This window comes from Papaver somniferum, chromosome 11, assembly GCF_003573695.1.
Source record: "Papaver somniferum cultivar HN1 chromosome 11, ASM357369v1, whole genome shotgun sequence".
Classification (NCBI taxonomy): domain Eukaryota; kingdom Viridiplantae; phylum Streptophyta; class Magnoliopsida; order Ranunculales; family Papaveraceae; genus Papaver; species Papaver somniferum.
Window position 1 is genome coordinate 107,551,506 of NC_039368.1, and position 9,730 is coordinate 107,561,235.

Below are 9,730 nucleotides of genomic sequence, written 5' to 3' on the forward strand. Positions count from 1 at the left end.
ACTGTCTACTTTTTATAAAATCTGATTTAAATGAGTATAAAAATATTCTTAATACCATTGAAATCTTTAGCAAAGCTTCAGGGTAGCTTATTAATTTTGTGAAATCTGGAGTTTTCTTCAGTAAAAATGTTCATCCAAAACACCAAAGAATAATGACAAAGATCTTTGAGATAGATTTAAAGGTAAGACCTACGAGCTCTTCTGTTCATTGACAGATCTAAGACTAAAACTTTCGACATCATAGTGGAAAAATGGAACATAGATCTCAAGGATGTAAAGGGAAAGTCTTACCTCAGTCTAGTAAAATAGTCCTGAATAAATCTGTTTTAGCCAGTGCAACGACTTTTCAGATGGGATGTTTTATTTTACCTAAAAAAATCACAAATAAAATTGATGCAACACAAATAGATTTCTAGTAAGGTAAGGAGGTTAATGCAAAAGGTGCTTTAAAAATTAATGCAAAAGGGTACCATGCAAAAACTTACTCATGCATGTCCAAATCAATTCATAAAGGAGGATTAGGATTTAGAAATGCCCATCATATGCTAGCTATGATTTCCAAGTTAGTATGTTGACTCTTGATTGAGCCACACTTTTTATGGGCATCCCAACTGAAACCAAAATACTTCGGGTGGAAATCTACTAGAACCAAAATCTCAACAAACAACTTATGGGTCTGGAAATGTATTGGCAAAGGCATTAAGCTCGTTAAACAAAACTCCATACGGGAGGCAGGAGTATGGACCAACATGCATAATTGGGAAGATAACTGGATACCAAATTTAGGATATAACATCTCTAAGTACCGTGACAACACCAACAACCATTTAACACTTTGTGGCAGATCTTTTGGATCTAACCACTAAAAAGTTGAATGAAAATTTGATTTTCTTGAAGAGCAGAACAAATTCGCAATATCAGAATCTTCCTAACTAGGAATGATAACCCTAAATCAGACAAACTTCGTTGGTTACTAACAAAATTTGGAGAATTATTAGTTATATGTATACTAAACTAGGGGAAAACAGATTTAACTTCAATAATTTAGACATGACTGATGAATTTTGGAAAACTTGTGGAAACTGAATGCCTCTCAAAGAATTAATATTTTCACTTGGAAATGTTTGTAAGATGCTATCTCGGCAGATTTCAAACTGTCTAAGTTTATGAAGGATGTCTTACCTAGTTTCCCCTTTGGTCGTGATTCAGATGAAACCATAAAATATATCTTTTTCGATTGTCATTATGCTAAATCGGTGTGGGCACTAGCCACTAATTCATTTCAGCTTCACTTTTGATATTGATGTTAAGTTTCTAGCAATATTGGATAACTACTCCCAATAGCATGATATCTCTAGAAATTACTATAAAAAATGTGGTTTACATGGAAAGAAAGATGTAACAGAGTGTTTGAGGGAGCACACAAACTTGGATAGGAAATTCCAAGACATATGAAATTTTGGCAGAAACATAGTAGTAACACAAATGATACAAACACTAGGTACGAAATTCCAAGAACATCAGCAGAGGAATGGAAATTTCCAAACCAACATAAAATAAATGTTGATGCTGCCTGGATTTCTATTAACAAACCAGCTGGATTCGCTATAATATCTAGAGATAATGCAGGTGATTTCTAACAAGGAAGAGTAGGACCTTGTACAACAACGTTCCGGAAGAAGCAGAAGCAATAAGACCATTGCAAGCAGCTCAGTAGGCAAAGAGCACAATCTCAACAATTTCAGCATTGAAGGAAACTGCATAAATCTTTTGGACTGTTTAAATGGGATTCAAACTTCCATAACATATCAAGCGATAATGGAGGAAGTCAAAAAGGAAATCAGTTGTTGCTTTAACTTTTCAGGTTTCTCTTTTGTTCCCTGATCGGCAAACAATGTTTCAGATACTTTGTTCAAAGCGCAAAATATTTTAGTAGTATTTTAAATTGGGATTGTTATACCCCATCTTGTATTAATTTTAAGCTATCGGTAGATAAATTTAATACTACAAAAGAACACAGTCTTTCTTCATTAGATGACTCTACTCTTTCTGTTGCACCAGAGCCTGCAGAAGCGTTAGGTTTGCACTACTATGAGGTATCTCAATATCGCTAAGAACACAATCACACACACAAGAATAACAAGTATTTAACGAGGTTGAATCCTCGGGAAGGAATAAACAATTTTATATATCACCGTATAGGTTGGAATATACAAAGCCTAAGCAGAGAAGAAGAGAACTTTTTACTTAGTTCTGTTGTGCTTTCTCTAGTTCTCTCTATGTCTATTTATACAATCAATAGGGCTGGACACATTCCTTAATAAGGATTATTTTCCTACAAGTATAGGGTTTCCTAACTTAACTCTAAGAGACAAACCTCTTAAGTTGCTATACTTAGGTTACCAGTAATTGGTTTCCCAAACCAACTAGATTTCCGAATCTAGTCCTTGACCATCCTACCAACAATTCTCCACCTCGGATCATGCATTCATGCATGAGACGATCAATAGATAAAATCACCTCCATCTCCCAACGTTTATTGAACCATCACTGGCTGCCTACGTAACCTCAATATGAATCAAACCCGACCGTGGTTCTCTCAAATGGCCTCACTAGAAGACCTCCACCAGGTTCCTAAGAACCTCTACCCCAATAACGGCCTTTCGCCAAACCGGAAGGATGTGGATCAATTTTGAACAACGTCGAAACTTGATCCCAGATACTACTTTAGTCAATATATCAGCTGGATTGTCTTTAATATCGATCTTCACAAGTAGAATGTCTTTTTATTCAAGAATTTCTCTCACAAAGTGAAATCGTACGTCTATATGTTTGGTTCTAGCATGATGCACTTGATTCTTAGCCAAATAAATAGCACTTAGACTATCACAATGCACAGGAAGTTGGTCTTGCACAACTCCTAAGTCATCTAGCAAACCTTGTAACCATATAGCCTCCTTAAATGCCTCACTCACTGCCATATACTTCGCCTCCGTAGTTGAGAGTGTCATAGTAGACTGCAAGCTTGATCTCCAACTTACTGGTGCCCCTGCTACGGTAAATACATACCCTGTAGTTGAACATCTCTTGTCCACATCACCAGCATAGTCAGAATTCACATACCCAACACACAACTGATTGTTATTTTTATCCTTCACAAACTCCAACCCAACATCAACCCTACCGTAAAGATACCTCAAAATCCATTTCAAAGCTTGCCAATGTTCCTTACCAGGACAATGCATATAACGGCTAACCATACTAACAACATGTAAAATGTTCGGCCTTGTACATACCATCGTATACATCAAGCTACCAACAGCCTCCGCATATGGGACTTGGGCCATATATGATGAGTGCTAAAAAGTGCATATTTCTATATATTTTTCTTGGCATTTAACTCATCTTTTGTGCATTAATTCTACATTTTATCCCATATTCTGTATTTTCATTGTTTTCAAGAATAAATATTTTTCTTAATTAATTTTGCATTTTTAGGTACTAAATAAAGCCTGGTTAACTCACGGAGCGAAAAGAGCAAAGGAACCGGAAAAGACTCCCGCTAGGAGGAAGCGAAGAATGATGTTTGCAAGAGCCGGATCAATTGGAAGTGGGCTTGAAGAGGAAGAATTGTTCTTAAAGAAGATATGGGCTTGGCATACCCAAGGCCCAAAACCCTTACCCAAATCCATTTCCATTATCCATACCCATTTCCATGAGAGCCGTCAGATTGGATCCATATTGTCATCCAACGGTCGCCTCATCATTGTGCATCAAAATCCAAAGCTCCTGTAAAACACCATATTACCTAACTCCATCTGGAGCCGTCAGCTTCGTTGTATCACTTAATCCAACGGTTGCTCAGAGCCTTCTTCTATCTTGCCGTTAGATTCAATCTGAAGTTGATGATCCAACGCCTTCCACTCGTTGTTCATCAAACTCCGCTGCACCTGACCAACACCTAAACATCAAACCCATCGACCCAAAACAAACACCCACTCTCTTCTTCCCCAAATACACTTCCCCCAAATTTCTCCTCTTCCCCCGACCATGGCAGACACTGCCATGTCTGCTCCGCCGTCTCCATCTCCACCACGACCACAAGGACACCACCACCATCACCTACCTCTTCCCTAGTCGTGTCTGTCTTGTTCTTAGCATTGATTTTTGATGCTACCAAAAAGACAAACATAACCAGGGTTTCACCACAGTGAAGAGAAGACAAAATTTGGGAGAAATTCGAGTAGAGGATTAGCAGAGGAGGAGAAGTACAAGCATGGGTCGAGTCTATTTGCATCAGAGGGTGAGTTAATTTTATTTATCGAAACCCTAATCCTGCTGATTTGGGGATTTTCAAATTAGGGTTTGTAGAAATTTAGGGTTTTGTAAAAACTATATAGGAAACGATGTAGAATGTTTAAGGGGTTCTTGGTTAGCCGAGATACCCCCTAATTAGGTTAATTTAATTCTCAATGTCAATTTGATTTCACTGTTAATTTTTAGGGTTCTTCATTTGCAATTTTCATTCACTGTTTAGTTGTTTAAATGCAATGTTATTTCACATGATCTTGTTTTGAAATATGTTCTAAATTCACCACTAGGGTGAGAAGAACCTTAAGCCACTGATTTCTCCCATCCATGCTCTGATCTTGTTATGCTTGAACTGTCTAGGATTGAATATCCTTTTAGGTTGTTAAGACACTAAGCAAGCTTCTCTGTGGGTAGTTGCAGTGTGAGAGCCCCAACTACTACTAGGATTAGATTTATCTTAGTCTTCTTAGCAATCTTTCTAGACCAACCCTTAGATGAACAGCCGACTTTGAACCGCAACTGTCATCTAGTTAATCAGTGAGCCTAGAAGCATCACTGATAACTAACAAGGGATAAGACCATAGTTGGAGGACCTAGATAGGTGAAAGGGAAATCTTAACCCTAGAATCACACTTCCATTCCTACTGTTTTCATTTTCTTCACTGCTTTTTTCACTGTCATTCTTAGTCACTTTCTTTGCTTCCTGCCAACATCTCACAGTTATCTTTTGTCACTGCCTTGCATATAGAATTAGCTAGGGAAACTTCATAACACCCCAAGTCCCTGCGGAATGACTATGTTCTTGCACACAAGCTACAAATGACCCTGTGCACTTGCAGGTGTCACTATAGGCTGTCTTTGCTCTTATTTTCACATATTTAAATGCCTACCAAGTTTTTGGCGCCGCTGCCGGGGACTTGGTTGTGCTGTTTTGAAGATTTCTTAGCCATCTTGCATTTCATTCTAGTCCATTTGCATCATTGCATCATTGTCTGCATCAGCATCTTGCATCTGCATTGCATTCCTGCATGAGCATTTAGTGTAGCATCTAGTGTAATTTTCCTGTTCTCTGTAGCTTGCTCTTAACTGATAACTCTGTTGAGTAACAGGTGCCTTCTCCAACTGACCTGTTGCTTGCCAAGAACTGCTGCCTGGTGCTGCTGCTATTGTTGTTGTTGCTGCTGCTGTGCTCCTGTTGCTGCTGGTGCTGAGCCTGTGCTGCTGCTTCCTGTTGCTGCTGCCAAGACTGCTGCTGTTGCTGCTCCCTGCTGCTTCTGCTGAGTCCCTGCTGAAGCTGCTGCAGCTGGTGTAAGATAAAGCCCAACTGGGCTTGTGAAGTGAACTGATTTGAACCAAGCCCAACTGGGCCTTGAGTGTTGAAGCCAAAGCTTAGGATAAACCAAAGCCCAACTGGGCTTTTGCAACCAAACTGAGCAGCTGGGCTGTGCTTAAGCAAGTAAGCCTAAACCCATTAAGAGAACCCAACCTGTGGGCTTCCATTTTTAATTTGTGGGCTTGTAATAATTTTTTCCATTTTTCGGTTGGGCTTGTAATCTTAATTACTTGTGGGCTTGTTTGTTTAATTGCTTGTGGGCTTGTGGTGTTAGATTGATTTGGGCCTGTAGTTTTAAATTAGAAAAACTGAACTTTTAAAAGCCCAACTGGGCCTCAGACCAAACAAGCAACAGTTGGGCTATTTCAAAAGCTACATTGGGCTTCAGTTTGCATACACATTGTGGGCTTAGTTCACCTTCCCTTGGCAAAGCAATTTCTCCAACCAATGTGGGCTTGCTCCCAACACTAAAACCAAAATGCTTGCTCCCAACATTAAAAACCAAATTTTTCTACCTCTTTAAAACCAAATTTGCTCCCATCAAAACCAAAAGCTCCCAAATGGGCTTTGTCTTCAAAGTCTAAAACCAAAGTTTTCAAAACCCAATAAGCCAAAGTGTTTTCTTTTCCCATTAGGTCCAAATTTTTTAAAACCCATTAAAAACCAAATTTCTTTTTCCAAAACCCGACAAAACCAAATGTTACCCATAAAAACCAAATTTTTCCCAAAAATCCAAACCCATTAAAAAACCAAATTTTGGGCTTTGTAACATAGTTACTTAGCTTTTGAGCCAAATCATGTCTATTTCTTGGTCTATAGTTGGGGAATACAACAAATCCCTTAGAGAACTTGCGTATGGACATACTCCACGTTATGAACCTTCCATAGACCATGATGTCAATAGTTATAGGAATTATTATGGACATTTTCAAAGTCCCGGGCCTCAATACATGAACCCTAATAACTATTCACACATGCATCATTCATCACAACGTGAAAATGAACATTTTGCTAGTGCCTCACTCACCCAATCATCACTGATCGATCAATTAGAAGCTCGAATCGCAGCTTTAGAAATGCAATCACATGAGGAATCTGTCACATCTAATTTTCTTAGGCAACCTGAAATCTATGCACGTCCCGCATGTGGTAGTTTAGACCACCCTGTTGAGAATTGTCATATTTTGCATAATTTTAGGCAATCTAGAGAAAATCCAAGGTATGAAATGCCCATAAATTGTGAGAATGGTAGTCATTGGGACCATAATCAATCCTTTGAGGGTTGCGATCAATATTTTGTAAACCCTAATGACCATGCACACATGTACCATTCACCACAATTTGAACATGAAGAATTTTGTACTCCCATGAATTTAGACTCCACCACAGAAGCTTTAAGACTCAGTAAGCAAAACTTTGATAGATCTACATCACGAATTCATGCATATTTAGATCAGATTTTGCTTCACCTACAAAAGGAGGAAATTCATGAGGAAATGTATGTTGTCCCTAATGAAGTGTCTAGTCCCATTCATGTAAATGATGTTGAATATGAACCTAATTTAGAGGAACATGAATCGACTAATGACACCACCACTGTTAATGAGGACCAATATGCATGCTACCATGATGATGATTATGATGATATGTTAGAAGAACATGAAAATATTGTGGAACCTGTTGGTTCAATAACATATGGCTTCTCGCCCTCGACCTTCATGAATGTTGTTTTTTCTAATACTCATTGTAATTCATATGATTGATATTGACATGGGATTCGTACAATTATTGTGAAGATGAGCATGACATAGGAATAGTTGAATCTTCTGTAGACACTAATGCTAATATGCATGAAAATATATTGGTGTCTGATTCTCTACCTAGGTCACATTGTGATATTTCTCCTGATTTGCCGATGCATGAGAATAAATTTTTGATGTTGATTCTGATTGTGATCTTGCCAATTTGTTTGATGATTGTGAGCATGTTGTGACACGTGTAGAAGACTTAGGAGATGTTGATGTGATTAGTAATGATGTGCCTATCGTCCTACATAAGTCACAATCTGATGGCCTTCCACCCAACCTAGATTTGGTTTGTACCCATATTGTCAAACCGACTTTTCTGAGAGTCCCTAATCTAGGTTTGGAACTGTGTGCTTCCCAAGTCCTTTTGGACTATTTTGCATCTAAGTATAATATCTTTGAGGAGCCACAGTTGGAATTAGCATGTTTGCCCGTCCCTAGCACAGTTCACTTTGAGTTAGACCTTGTACATGATGAACCCCCAAAACTGCGAGATTTTGTTTCCAAAATTTTATCCGTTGAAAAATCCAGGTTTGGGGGTAGCTCATTTTTTTCACAGTTTCACTTGCGTTTCTTTCCTGTTATATTTGTGTGAAGCTGTTGAAACCTCTACACTTTGTCTTTTGGGTTGATCCTCAACTCTTTAGATTGTTAGTGTATGGTGAATTTTTGTATAATCCAGTAGATAAAATTTCTTAAAAACCTTTTGTTCCTTTTGTATATATTTTGCTAATCCAATATGATCTCGGCTGACATATGTTGGATTCTTGCCTTGAATAACGGAGTTCTAATATTGCTTTCGCCGAAATCGGGTATTCTCTTTCCTCTTTTTCTACTCAACATGATCCTCTTCATATGTTGTATTATAATTTTGTTCATATTTTGAAACATTGAGGACAATGTTTAGTTTAGGTTTGGGGGTGAAAAGTAGATACTTTGATAATATGCCATAATTGAAAACAAGAACTCCTTCTTTTTGAAAAAAATGAAAAATGAAAATAAAAAATTAAAAATTGAAAAAAAAACATAAAAATGGAGCTCATTTACCTTGAAATGTTGACTCTTGTGCAAATATGTAATTATTAGGAGTCTTAGTCTAGATATTTAGGCACCCTGATTCTAGCACAATTCACATAGTGATAAGAAATTTGCACGCGCACGATCTACCAATACATGTATAGCCTCGATCTTCAAGGTGTTTGATAGGAAGTCACGATTGCCAATCACTTTAGAATACTGAACGAAACTTGACTAGCTTGTTCTTTGGTTGGTTGGGATAGAAGGTGGAGGTTACATTAAGAAAGACAACCATCGAATTTAACTGGGTGCATCAAAAAGGGCTACCTCTTGCAAAGTGTCATGTAATCTTTTGTTTCCTTTTGTATATATCAAAAGTTTTTTATTAAAAAAAAAAAAAAAAAAAATGTTAATATTCAGAAAAAAAAAATCAAAAAAAAATCAAAATAAAAATAAAAAAAAAGAATGAAAAAAATAAAAAAATCAATCAAGTATTTTTCAATTCCATCCTCTCTTGTTCCAAAAATAAAAGAGAGTAGTCAATGTAAATAAGAGTCATGTAAAGAGTCATTTTGTTGTTTCATTGTAATAAGCAAGGAAGGGTGTATGCCATTGATGTACAAAGCGAGTAATTGTGAAATACCTCCAACTCATTCACAATTCTCGTAAAGTCCGGACAGCTAGCTAGATTTCGACCTTGGTTCTTAGCGTGAGAAACTATCTCTTGGTGATTAGTAGTCATAACATCCGATCTTTCTTTACACATGTGTAGATACACTTTACACTCTTATCACATGTCTTTATTTGTTATCAGTGTTAGGATTGTGCCTTTGATAGCTAGATTGACATCTCCATTTTGTTGTGAGCTTAAACTGTCTTGCACATGTCACATTTGATGGAATCTGAGCTTATATTTTGACCTAGAACTTTGTAGGTACGTTCTAAGCAAACCTTCACGAGACTTCACTCGTCCACTAGGGACACTTAGTGGTTTAAAAGGCTTAGTGCATACGCTAAATGCATTCGAGAGACCAGCGACAGTGGTATAGGTAGGATTTCCTTAGCTTTGTTTTACTTGAGGACAAGTAAAATTCAGGTTTGGGGGTATTTGATGAGTGCTAAAAAGTGCATATTTCTATATATTTTTCTTGGCATTTAACTCATCTTTTATGCATTAATTCTACATTTTATCCCATATTCTGTATTTTCATTGTTTTCAAGAATAAATATTTTTCTTAATTAATTTTGCATTTTTAGGTACTAA